At 47.4% G+C, this 12450-nt stretch overlaps 1 non-coding gene across 1 annotated transcript; it reads left to right on the forward strand.

The window, feature by feature from the left end:
* Positions 1 to 9646: 9646 nt before the first annotated feature.
* Positions 9647 to 9787, forward strand: LOC147825555 (U4 spliceosomal RNA). The gene has a single exon (XR_015440592.1). It is a non-coding gene; the product is annotated as a U4 spliceosomal RNA (small nuclear RNA).
* Positions 9788 to 12450: the final 2663 nt, after the last annotated feature.

Below are 12450 nucleotides of genomic sequence, written 5' to 3' on the forward strand. Positions count from 1 at the left end.
GAGCCCCAGACCATCCAGTGTTCCCAAGCCAGGCGTGAGAGAGGTGTAGGGTGGAAAGAGGCTCCATAAGGAGAAAGCATCACTTCCGCTCTATTCTAAACTCTCCTCTCCACCCTTAGAACAGTGAGTGCCAGGATACAGAAGGCGCTCACTCTTTGCTGGATAACTAATTCTTTTCTTTCACTTGTATTACAGAGCTAACCCATTACAAATGCCTCCAAAATATATCCAGATTTTTTACTCAAATGGCTGACTTGTAAAAGACCAACCATACTAAGTATTGGTGAGGAGAGAGGGAATTGAAACTCTCATACACTGCCAGTGGGATGGTAAAATAGTACAATCACCATGGAAAACAATGTGACAGTTTCTCATCAAGTTAGAAGTGCATCCACCGCAGGATCCAGCTAGTCAAACTAGACACTCAGGAGAAAAGAAGGTGTGTGTCTACACAAAAGCTGTACACACACGTTCACAACAGCTTCTATCATAATTGCCAAGAACTGGAAATGACCCAATTGCCCATCAGCAGGTGGCTGGGTACACAAAGTGTGGCATGTGCGTATGGTGGAGGACAGCTCAGGAGTGGAAAAGGGTGAACTGCTGAAACACAAAATTACTCGAGGTGAAACACGAAATTTCAAGGTGATGATGCTGGGTGAAAAAAGTGGGGGGAGTCCATGCTGTGCGATTCCACCCATACAAAATCTAGAAAATGCAAATTAACCTGTGGTGATAGGAAGATCAGTGGTAGCTGGGTCAGAGCGGGCGATGGGGGAATGAGGTGCAGTGAGGAGCAGCAGGGAGAGTCGTCAAGGGGCACAAGGAAACTTTTGGAGCTGATGGAAGTGTTCGTTATCTTGATTATGGTGGTGGTCTCATGAATATGTACTTTATGTGATCTTATCATATGTCTGCTACACTTCAGTAAAACTCTTTTTAAAATATATGTCCAAAACCCAACCATTTCTCACCACCTCCACTAAACATCCTGGTGCAGGGTCCACCAGCCCCGGAATGCACGTGGAAGCTTGGCCCTGCTGAAACGTTCCTGTCACCAGAACACACCATCCTCTCTGCAGTGCGTGCTGTGGCTCCCTGCTTGCCATGCCCACCTACCCTGTTGCTGGGTCCATTGGCCTATAGCAATCCACAGCTGGCCCTCTGCAGGGAATCACTCTTGATTAACAAGAGGCACCTTGCCAGAGAGGTCACACCCCATCCCAGGGACACCCAGACCCACTGACTGATCTAAGGTTACAGAAGTCCAGCTACTTCAAGACCTTGAAGCACAATTGCTGCTCCAGAGCCCCACCTCCACGGGCCAGGCCCAGCCCAGTCTTTACCTTGCTCAGCCCCTTCCTCGCCCCATCCTGACTTCCTCCCTGCAGCCTTTTCCTCATGAGTCCTCCCTTGATACATTCTGGAACCCTTTCTCAGGTGCCACAAGCCAGCCTGGGACAGCTGTTGCCTGCGGTGTCTTAGGAAGCAGATCTAAGAATGGGGACAATGGCTCAGGGACCAGGGGGCAGCTGGGGAGCTGGGTGTCTGGGGCACATGGCAGCAGTGGATTTGCCAGGACTCACCCTGGGGGTCAGGATGGGCCCAGGCAGACAGGGATACACAAACTGCCTTGGTCTGACTGGAATGTGAGGAGTACAGGAGGAAGAGAAGGCGAGGACCATCAAATCAGGTAGCTGTTACTGAATACTTGATACTTTGAGGAGAAAATGACAAGCTTGGGACAGGAAGTCCAAGATCAGGCAATGACATCTGCCAGGTTCTGGTGAGGACGTCATGTAGCAAAAGATCACAGCAGAGAAGTGAAAGGGCAAGCAGACATGTGTGAGAGAGAGGAAAACGTGAGCGGCAGCCTCGCTTTACAGCAACCCATTCACCAGATAATTGATCCAGTCCTGTGAGAAAGTTATTCATGGCTTTTATGGCCTTTTACCTTCTAATGACCTTTTACCTCTTAAAGGCTCCACCTCCCAACACTACTGCCACCATGGCAAATTTTAGAGGAGACAAACCATTTCAGACCACAGAAATGAGGTGCCAAGTAGTTAAAACATCTTTAGAAGAACAGAGCTGGGCCACACATGGTGGTGCATGCCTGCAGTCCCAGCACTCTGGGAGGCTGAAGCAGGAGGATCCCAAGTTGGAGCCCAGCCTGAGCCACTTAGCGACTTAGCAAGACTCTGTCTCAAAATAAGGACTGAGGATGTAGCTCAGCGTGAAGGTACTGGATTCAATTCCCTGTACCACAAAGAAGGAGGAAGAGGAAGAAGAGAAGGAGGAGGAGGGAGAGGAGGAAGAAAAATAAAGAGGAAACAAAGTTGTAGGATTCACAATTCCCAATTTCAAAATTTACTACAAAGCTGTAGTAATCAAAACACTGTAGTACCATCAAAAACGTGTAGACAAATGGAAAAGAACTAAGAGTCCAAAAAATAAAGTCATACATCCAACTGATTTGCAAAAAGAATGCCAAGGAGAAGAAGAAGAATCTCTTCAACAACTGGTGCTGGGTCAATGAGATATCGACACGCAAAAGAAGGAAGCTGGGCCCCTACCTCATATCATACACATGCAAGGACTAACTCTAATGGATGGATAGCTTAAATATAAGAGCTAGAGCCACGAAACTCTTAAAAGAAAACATGGGGTAAATCTTCACCACCTTGAAGTAGACGATCAATCCTTAGATATGACACCAAAAGCCAGAGAAACAAAAGAAAAAATAAATTAAACTTCACCTAAATTAAAATATTTTGTACACCAAAGACATTATCAAGAAAGTGGAAAGATGACCCAAAGAATGGGACAAAATATTTGCAAATCTTATATCTGATAAGAGTCTAGTATCCAAAATACATATGAAGAGCACTTAACTCCATAACAAGACAAGCAACTCAATCAAGAAATGGGCAAAGTACTTGAATAGATATCCCTCCAAAAATATATGTCTATATACAAATAGCCAACAAGCTCACGAAAGGCTGCTCGGCATCCTTGGTCATTTAGAACACATACATCAAAACCACAGTAAGATACCATCTCACACCTACCAGGATGATTATCTTAAACTGTGTACATTGTTGGTAGGGATGTAAAGTGTTTTCTTAGCCATTCTTGAAAATAGTTTGTCAAAAAGTTAAATACAGCCCGAGTTCGATCCCTGGTACCAAAAAAAAAAGTTAAATACAGAGTTACCCTATGACTTCACAATTCCACTCCTAGATGTCTCCCCAAAACAATTTAAAACTGATAGGCAAACAAGTATTTGAGCACAGATGTTCATAGCAGCATTTTTCTTAATAGCCAAAAGGTGGAAATTGCTCAAATGTCTACCAATGGATGAATAGATAAACAAATTGCAATAGATAGTACATGATTGATAGATAGATAATGAAATATTATTCACCTATAAAAAGGAATAAAGTACTGATACATGGCATAACATAGATAAACTCAAAAACATTATACTGTTTCATACAGGAAGTGAATATCTATCCTAATAAGTGGGATTATATAAATCCATTTGTAAAAATGTCTACATTAGATAAATCCAGAGAGACAATACACAGACTGCTGGCTGCCAGGGGCTGGAATGGGGAGGGAGAGGGTGCTTGAGGGGAAGCAGCTTTACTTTAAAGTGATGGAAATGTTTTCCAACTAGATAGAAGTGGGGTTATACACCATTGTGAATGTACCATAATGCTGCTAAATCGTTCACTTTAAAATGCGTGATTTTGTGCTGTGTGGATTTTGCCTCGATCAATTATTAAAACAAAAGAGAGAGAGAGATGAAGAATGAATGACCAGAAGGCTGAGCTCAGACCACCAGCACACTCAGGTCCTTGGAAGAGTCCAGGGAAGGCTCCATCTCCCAAGGGAAAAGGTACTGAGGTGGTGGGGCCCCAGCATTGCTCAGCACCATGCTGGCTGTCCTCTGGGACTAGACCTGGAAGCAGGAGGTGCTGCCACCTCACGGGGCTCCCTAGTGGCAATCTGGATGATGAATCTCTAGACTAGCAGAGGCGGGCATGGCTCTCGACTTGCAAAACCGAAGTGGGGGAAGTGGTGGTAAAGCAAGCAGGGGCTCCCTCTTCCAGACTTCTCTAGCAGATACCAGCAACTATGGCCTGCAAGCCAAATCCTGCTCACCACCCATGTGTGTAAATAAAGTTTTATTGGTCATAGTCAGGCTCGTTTGTTTACACACTATCTATGGCTACTTTTGAATTCCAAGGGCAGAATCTGCAAATCCTAAAATACTTGCTCTCTATCTGGCCCTTTAACGAAAAATGTGCTGGCCCCTGATCTATGGAAATCGCTAATAGCATATGATGTTCCCAGGATCCAACAAGGGTACTGCTCAGCATAGAGAAGTAGCCACCATGAAGATGAGTGGGCAGAAAGATGAAATTCCATCCCCACTGGAAAGTCACAATCCTCACCCTGCTTCCCAAGCTAAACTAGTCCTCAGGCCCAGACCCCATCAACTGGAAAAGAACCCTGCAAATCCACAGTTGATGTAAACAACAGTCACTCCCCAAGTAGACCTACGAACAGGTACGGAGAGCAAGGGGGCACTGCCCTGAGGAAATAGGAAATCCAGGCCTTCTGTAGGATGATAAATACCAGATCTAAGCAGTTGCTGCTTTATTGAGACCCAAAACCCAACAGAGCGCCTCTCCTATAATAAAGGTGTATGGAGCAGGTGAAAAAATGAAATGCACCCCAGGAGCTTCAAGCCCTGATCCTTTCCCTTCCAGTTCCAGAAGGCATAGCTGCAATTATGTATACTCAGCGTTTGGCAGAACCTTACAAGGATTCCTTGATCAGTAGTGTAGAAAAGAAGTCAAGAAAAAGCTTGAGGCTTCCCCTATCCCTAGACAAAGATCTTAAACCAAAAATTATCCCTTCCTGGGACAATAGCAGAAGTCACACTCAAAGATTAAAGATGCAGGGAAATGGTCCCTTTCATTTACTACACTAGCCTAGCCCTGTTATGGTGGATCAAATTGAACCACTACAAACTTAACCAGTTGGTCCCCCTGTGCAGCTTCAGAACTAGATGTGGAATCACCTGGAGCAAAGTCACATACACAGTCACAGGTGAGTGGTACGTAGCTGTTGCTCTGGCAAATGCTTTCCAAAGTTCCATGTCCAGCAGAAAGAAGCATCCCAAATGCACGTGGGTGAACAGTGGTATTCATGCACATTCCCACCTCCTGGCTTGGCTAACTTACTTCATTCGGTCATGGTATATCCAAGAGGCCCCAGGCCCCTGGACAATCCAAGGAGCATCACCTTGACCCCCTCTATGGATGACATCACGTAAATCAGGACTTAGTAAGTAGGTGGTCACAAGTACCAGAATCAGATATGCCTACATGTTGGGTATCTCTTATCCAAGTGCTTGGGACCAGGAATGTTTTGGATTTCAGATTTTATAGTATTTGTATCTACATAATGAGATATCATGGGGATGGGACCCAAGTCTAAGCACAGCTTATTAATGTCTCTCCTATACTTCATACATATGGCCTGAAAGTAATTTTATACAATATTTGTGGCATCATGTTAGTGCTCAAAAGTTTCAGAGTTTGAAATATTTTAGATTTCAGATTTGTGGATTAGGGATGTTCACCTGGTACTCAAGGTCTTGAGTGATGCATAGACCTCCTCTCTAAAATAAAGAACAAGTTTTTGTTCCTTGCATGTCTTACCACTAAGAAAGCAGACTCGTGGGGTTCTGGAGAAAACCAGGCCACGCAGCAGAGAAGCACACACTGTTTCTAAACAGCTCTTAGCATGCAACCAGCCAAGGCCCTGGCAGAAACATGTTTGACCATAGCCACACAAAGTGGCTCTGAGACCAGAACTGTGCACCATGAGCTGGGACTGTCAGCCCCACAAGGTCAGCCATCCATCAAAAGATGGAAATGCTACATCCAGAATCAGGTTCAAACAGGTGCAGAGGGCAGAAGTAACTGAACACATTGGTAATCCAAACTCCAGATGACCAAACACATTAGTATCGACATCTCTCCCTCAGGCCCCTCTATGGTCTGATGCAGGCTCCCCACAGCCAGCTCCTAGAAGAAGAAAAAGCACACATTTGGTTCCCACATATTGGCACAAGTTGAAAGTGGATATTGCTGCACTGCAGCCCCACACTAGGGGCCCTGAAATCCTCCCAAAGATCAGAGAGAAAGACTCAGAGAGAAAGGTCCCTAAGGTAAGGACACAGAATGACTGGCATGGACTGGCAAATGGCATAACTTGTAAGGCAGGAACCTGGAGGGAACAAGATAGGAAGTCATGGACAAGGAAGCTGGGGTAGTGGTGTGTGAATGAGCTTGGGGAGTAGAGAGACCTTGGAATCATACCTTAACACATGCCAATGAGCACCCACAGGGACATCACCAGGTAAAGTTGGCCATACTATTATTGGCCACTGTTGGCTTGCACAGTAGGCCCATAGAGAGAGCCCACCATTGTGGCACAAACTCACCATCAGTTATGCATGAATCCAACAGCTTGGACCCTCACATAGGTTGACCTAGTTATAGTCATCGCTTCCTGGGTTAGTAGATCAGGAACCACAGGCAGTTACCCCATACTTTCCCTGATCACACTAAGGAGGTGTGGCTTGTTGCCACATGTGGGTGTGAAGAAATGTGTTTGAAATTCAAGTGATCCACTAGGGTGTCCCTTGATGTTCCAGTGCCCAGTGTTATCTATTGCTAAACATTCACAGCTTGACAGGAGTGTGGTAATCAGCCACTCACACCTCTCACGGGTAAGTACCCAGGTTCCCTACCAGGGAGGCCACCCTGACAGCAGAGGTTCTAGCCAGGGATAAGAAAAATCTGCAGCAGGTAATAGAAGAGGAAGATAGCGATGCTCAATTTGGCCTTGAGAGCTACTACTGCAGTAAGAACTGTAGTTCACTCTACCAAGCCTCCTCTAATGTGCTTCCTTAGAAGTTGTGACCATAGGATTCTAGAGGCCCACGTGGGGTGAACTGAATGGTAGAATCAAGAAGACCTGAGAATGAGAACCTGGGCTGTGACAGGCATTGTTGGTGACCCAAAGATCCCCTTTCACTGGGTCCCAGAACCATGTCCCCTTGCGAGGAGTGTCAGACACTCAGCTCAGAGCCATCCTCCTTTGGCCGATGGATGTCGTCACTGAGCCGTAACACAGCTCCTCCCAGAGAGGGTGTCGCCAGCAGCGCCTGACTGACTTGGGCATATACAAGGACACGCCCCCGGCCTGAGGAAGAAAGGGGTTCACAGTGTGGCTTACCATTCAGAGCCCCGTCACCCCACATGGATCAGACATAGGCAAGACTTCACATTGGCTTTGTCTCCTCCTCTGTACTGCTTTGTCCCCTCCACCAGAGGATTTTCCTTAAGAGGAATCTCTCTCAGTAGAGCACATGCACCCAAATCCCTGGCTCTGCTTCCAGGAAACAAGAGCAAGATTCCTCCTGGCTGTGACTTGTGCATCCCTGAAGCCTGGTCACGCAGACTCCTGACACCAGTGCATGAATAAGTCTCTTTCTGCATCTGTGAGAGGAACTGGGACAGCTGAGAAGTCAAAGCCTTGGCTGAGGTCACCTCCCTAAAAGCAACCAATCCAAGGCTTGAACTGGCAACTTCTGAAGACAAAGCCTGGCACAGGACTGCCTAAAAGAATGAATGAATAGCAGCAGGAACTCATGCTCACACAAAGACTGTTCTCTGAAAGAACCAAATGACACAAACTCATAAAAGTTTCAAAAAGGAGATGGAAACAAATTTCTGAATACCTGCTGGGTGCCAGGCTCTTTACATGCATGACTATTTCATCTTATTAATAATGGTTTTGGGTAGGTTTTATTAGCATTCCCATTTTCCAGATGTCCAAGGTGTTGGTCAAGCAAAGATCTCAAGCTCCAGTGCTTATGAGGACTAGGTAGATACAAATTGAGCAAAGAGGCCACAGTTGGAAGGCAGCTGGGAGTGGTGGGGACTGTGGCAAGGTGCCTGTCCCATCCAAGCAGAATGCCTCTGTTTAGATCTAGAAGAGTAATGCACAATGGCTCCTTCTGATTATTCAAAGAAACCGGAAATCATGACTTTATGTGAAGTCCTCTAATCTGTAACTGTTAGCAACTAATTCAACAGAGTACAAAGCACCGTGAGAGTCATACCCAGTCTGTGGGCTGTCAGTCTTCAACCTCAGCAGTCAAGGATCTGAGCAATAGTCGATATTCAAACAAAAGGCCACATAAGACTCCCCACCCTCAAATTTTTGCCCACTTCCTCCAGGCAGGCATAAAGCCAGGGAGAAAATGCACTGGGCCTTTGCTTTCTCCAGGGGAGGGAGGAGGAAACATTACAGGCCCAAGAAAGAGTCCTCCCCTTGACATCATCGCCATTAATGGTCCTTTTTTAAAGAGCTTCCCCCACACCCTGACCTCTTCTGGCCCTCAGCCTGGCCAGGCCAGTGTCCCCACCTATCTGACTGGGGCAGAAGCTAAGGCTCAGAAAAGAGCCTGACTTGCCCAAGGTCACACTACAGTGTTGGTAGGCCAGACCTGAGCTTCCTGAGATTTCATCAAGGGCCCTTTTCACACCACCAGGACAGCACTGGGACATCTGCTTTCAGCCCTGAAACATCACATGTCGCGTGTGCCTAGCTAGTGTCACTTGCTGCATGGCCCTGGGAGCCCAGGAGCCCCAGTGACCCTCCCATCCTCACCTTGAGTCACTCGGGAAGTCTCTCCCCTCAGAAGACAGCCCTGCATTGCTGGCTGTCACTGCCGCCCTGCTGTCTCTCCCTATCTCCTGGTGGTTCCAAGAGGTTCATCTGTTTATGGAAACTCTGGGCCCTGAAATGGCCAAGAAGGACTTTGTAACCACTGATTGCCGCTGTTGCTAAGAAACAGGCCCTTTAAATTCAATTTACAAAAAAGGGATGGAGCGAGTGAGCAAGCAGGAGTGAGGAGGGATGCAGGAACATCTGGTTATCTTCCTGGGCTGTCTCCGGTGGCCGTGGAAATGAGATCAGTACACTGCGAGATGGATGCGGCTCTCCGAGTGCTGCTTCTAACTTTCCTCTAGGCTAATATTTCAGCTCACCCTGGGGTTGATGGGGGGTGAAGACGGGGAAATCTACTTTGGGAAACTTGGTGGATGGAAGACATTCCTGTCCCCTGTCCCCTGTCCCCTGGACTAAGGACCCAGACCCAAGAGAGGGAGCACACCCACCACGTCCACCCTCTGGATAGATCTGCCCACTTACTGACGTGATCCTCTTCCCCTTACTCAGGCTTTTCACCTGCCCGGCATGCCCTTGTTCTAGTCATGTTATTTTCTGCAGCTCACAGGGGAGAAGGGCAAAGAGTGATGTGGTTGGAAAATGTCCCTCTGTCAGGAATGAAGAGGTCAGGAGTCCAGCACTAGGCTCAGCTCCTGGCTCCTCTCTTCAGGCCTCAGCTAACCTCACCATGGCCTGTGGGACAGGGTGAGAGCCTGGTTGCCTGTGATGCAGATGCAACAAGTTTGGGGTACCCTGTGTTAAATGCGAACAGGTCTCCCTGTGCTATGGACTGAATGCTGTGCCCCCTCAAAAGCACTTATGGAGCTTAGCACAGTGACAGTATCGTAACCAATGAGGTTTATCCAAAGCACGATTATTGCTAATTGAAAAATTTTCCCAATACCCTGCCATGATGACTTGAAATATAGTTGGCAGTGGCAATTTTTGACAGTCTCCACGAAGACTGAAAAACAAAAAAAACACATATGGAGAAACCTCGGTCCCCCAGGGAATGGTGTCTGGGAATGGGGCCTTAGGCGGTGATTAGGTCACAGAGATGGTGCCCTGTGGTGGAATTAGTGTCCTCCGAAGAAAAGGCAAGAGAACGATTGCTTCCATACCCTCTCTGCCCTCTGCCGCATGGGGACCAGGAAGGAAGGAGATGCTTATGTGTGAACCAGGAAGAGGAACCACCCCAGAACTAACCCAATGGTGCTGGCATCCTCACCTCAGACTTCCAGAAATAAATATCTGTCCTTTGAGCCACCCAGGCTACAGCATCCTGTGGTAGCAGCACGAACTGAGTGCCTCTGCCTACAGGCTTCTCAAACCTTGAAGGCTTTGCTGTGCTACAGGAATCTCCGAGAAGGGCCATCTGGTGCTGGATTCCCCTGAAACAGGCTGTGATCCAAGGATATGAGTGCAAGTAGTTTATCTGGAAGGTGACCCTGGGAACTTCTGTAAGGAAAGGGAGAGACAGGGAAAAAGCAGCCCCAGAGAAAGAGTTGTCAAGCCGGTTATCTCTGCTGGCAGCTGGACCTTAATCCCCAGCCAGGATCCCTGGACAATGGTGGGAATGTGGGCCACAGAGAGAGAGCCGGGCTCGTGTCCATCCTCACCTGCCAGTCATCATGGAGGGGTGCAGCATGCGTGGAGCATTTCCCCCTTGTTTCCCAGGCATGTGCAGGAGGCCCTGGACTGAGAGGCAGCAGCTCCTGGCGTTGGAAGAGAAGCCCAGCGCACTAGCATGGCAGGGCCTGGAGACACAGGCAAGGCCCTGGCTGTACCTGCTACGGGAGGATGGGGCTGCAGATTTCTTTTACCGTGAAACTCTTGGAGGAGAACCGCTCCCAGGACTCACAGTCCACACCCACTGAAACCTCGCGCTAGGAGCTCTCCAAGCTCTGGACAGCTGGGAGGTCTGAGGCCTTATCCTCGGAGTGACCAAAGCATCACTTCCACTCAACACCTTCCCAAAGCCGGGCGGTGGAGGCTCACAAACCTTGGAGCTGCCCCCGTTCACCTCCGCTGCCCCTAAGCCCGCATCTGAGACCTGTCCCCACCTCAGGACCATTCAGCCTGACCTCACAGCCACACGGGAAACCCCATCACCCCCAGGACTCGCCGTCTCCGCCTGGGTTTCTGATGTTGGCTGAAAACAGGAAAAGGACCCTGGAGTGCTTCCTCCTGTACTCACCCCTGTTCTCCTATGCTCCACTGGACCTGCACCCAATATTTCCTTCAACTTTTATAGTCCATGTTTGCAGTACGGAACGTTTACATTCCTCATGAGGAGTTGGTGCATGCACATAACACATCCGCATTCTCTTTTCATCCCCTTTCGCTGCCTTCCTCATCTCTTGTCCCCTTCCCATTTGCAAAAGGTCTCTCTCCCTACTTCCTATAATCTGTCCTTTATCTTGCTCTTGATTTATACTTTGGGTTTCTTATATAGGAGAAGCCTTGTGACATTTAAACTTGTGGGTCTGATTTATTTCACTTGACATTATGGTCTCAAAGTGCATCCATTTTCCTAAAAATGACTCGAGTTTATCCTTCTTTATGGCAGAGTGGTACTCCATTGGGTGTAAATACCACATTTTCTTTATCCATTCATCTATTGATGGGCATATAGGCTGCTTCCAAGATTTAGCTGTTATGAGATGTGCTGCTATACACATGGGCACAATGACCCTTTATAATATGATGCCTTTAACTTTGGGGGGAAGATACCTGGAAGGGGAATCGTTGGGTTGAATGGAATTTCTAGTTTTAGTTTTCAGAGGAATCCCCGTACTTATTATCATAGTGGTGGAATACCCACAGTGGTTGACCTTCCCACCAACAGTGAAGAAGGGCTCCTTTTGCCCCACAGCCTCAACAGCGCCTATTATTTGACTTCTTGATGATACTAAATAATAATACTAACCTGAAGAACCAGAAGAGAAGTGGGTAAAAGCCTACACATCTGGATCAAATTGTGTGTCCACTACCCAGTACTAGATTGTGTGTCCACTACTCAGTACTAGATTGTGTGTCCTTGAGCAAGTCACCCAATCTCTGGGCTCCCGGTTTCTATAAAATAAGGATGATCACAGCTCTTTCCTTGTAGTGTTATTGTCACAATACGCTAATTATCATTAGGGTGTAACTCACCATGCCTGGGGACGGTGAGTTCTCAGTAACACTGTCATTGGAAATAAGAACATGGTGGCAGCTAGGCAATTGAATTCTTACCATTCCCAGGTACTTTGCTAAGCACTGATGTGCACACGGTCATTTTGTAGAAACTGTGGTTCTCCCCAGGTGTGGTGGTGCACGCCTGTAATCCCAGCCCTGAGGCACAGATCATTGTGAGTTCAAGGCCAACCTGGGCTACAGAGGAGACCACGTCCCAAAAAAAACAAAAATTAATACATAAATTAATTAAAAGCCAAGCTACAGAGAGGGTCTCTGCAGGCAATGAAAGAGCTCAAATTGCCCCGCAGAGAGTAGAGGAACCAGACTGACCCCAAGATTCCTGTGCCCCGCATGTTCTATTACATTACAGTAACCAATGACATTTTTGACAAGGGACTCACACACCCTCTTCCTGCCACCACTGCAGTCAGGACCTGAGCATCCTCA

This window comes from Heterocephalus glaber, unplaced genomic scaffold (assembly GCF_053883595.1).
Source record: "Heterocephalus glaber isolate CG9 unplaced genomic scaffold, H.glaber_assembly_v1.0 deba00001497, whole genome shotgun sequence".
In the NCBI taxonomy this organism is placed as follows: Eukaryota; Metazoa; Chordata; class Mammalia; order Rodentia; family Bathyergidae; genus Heterocephalus; species Heterocephalus glaber.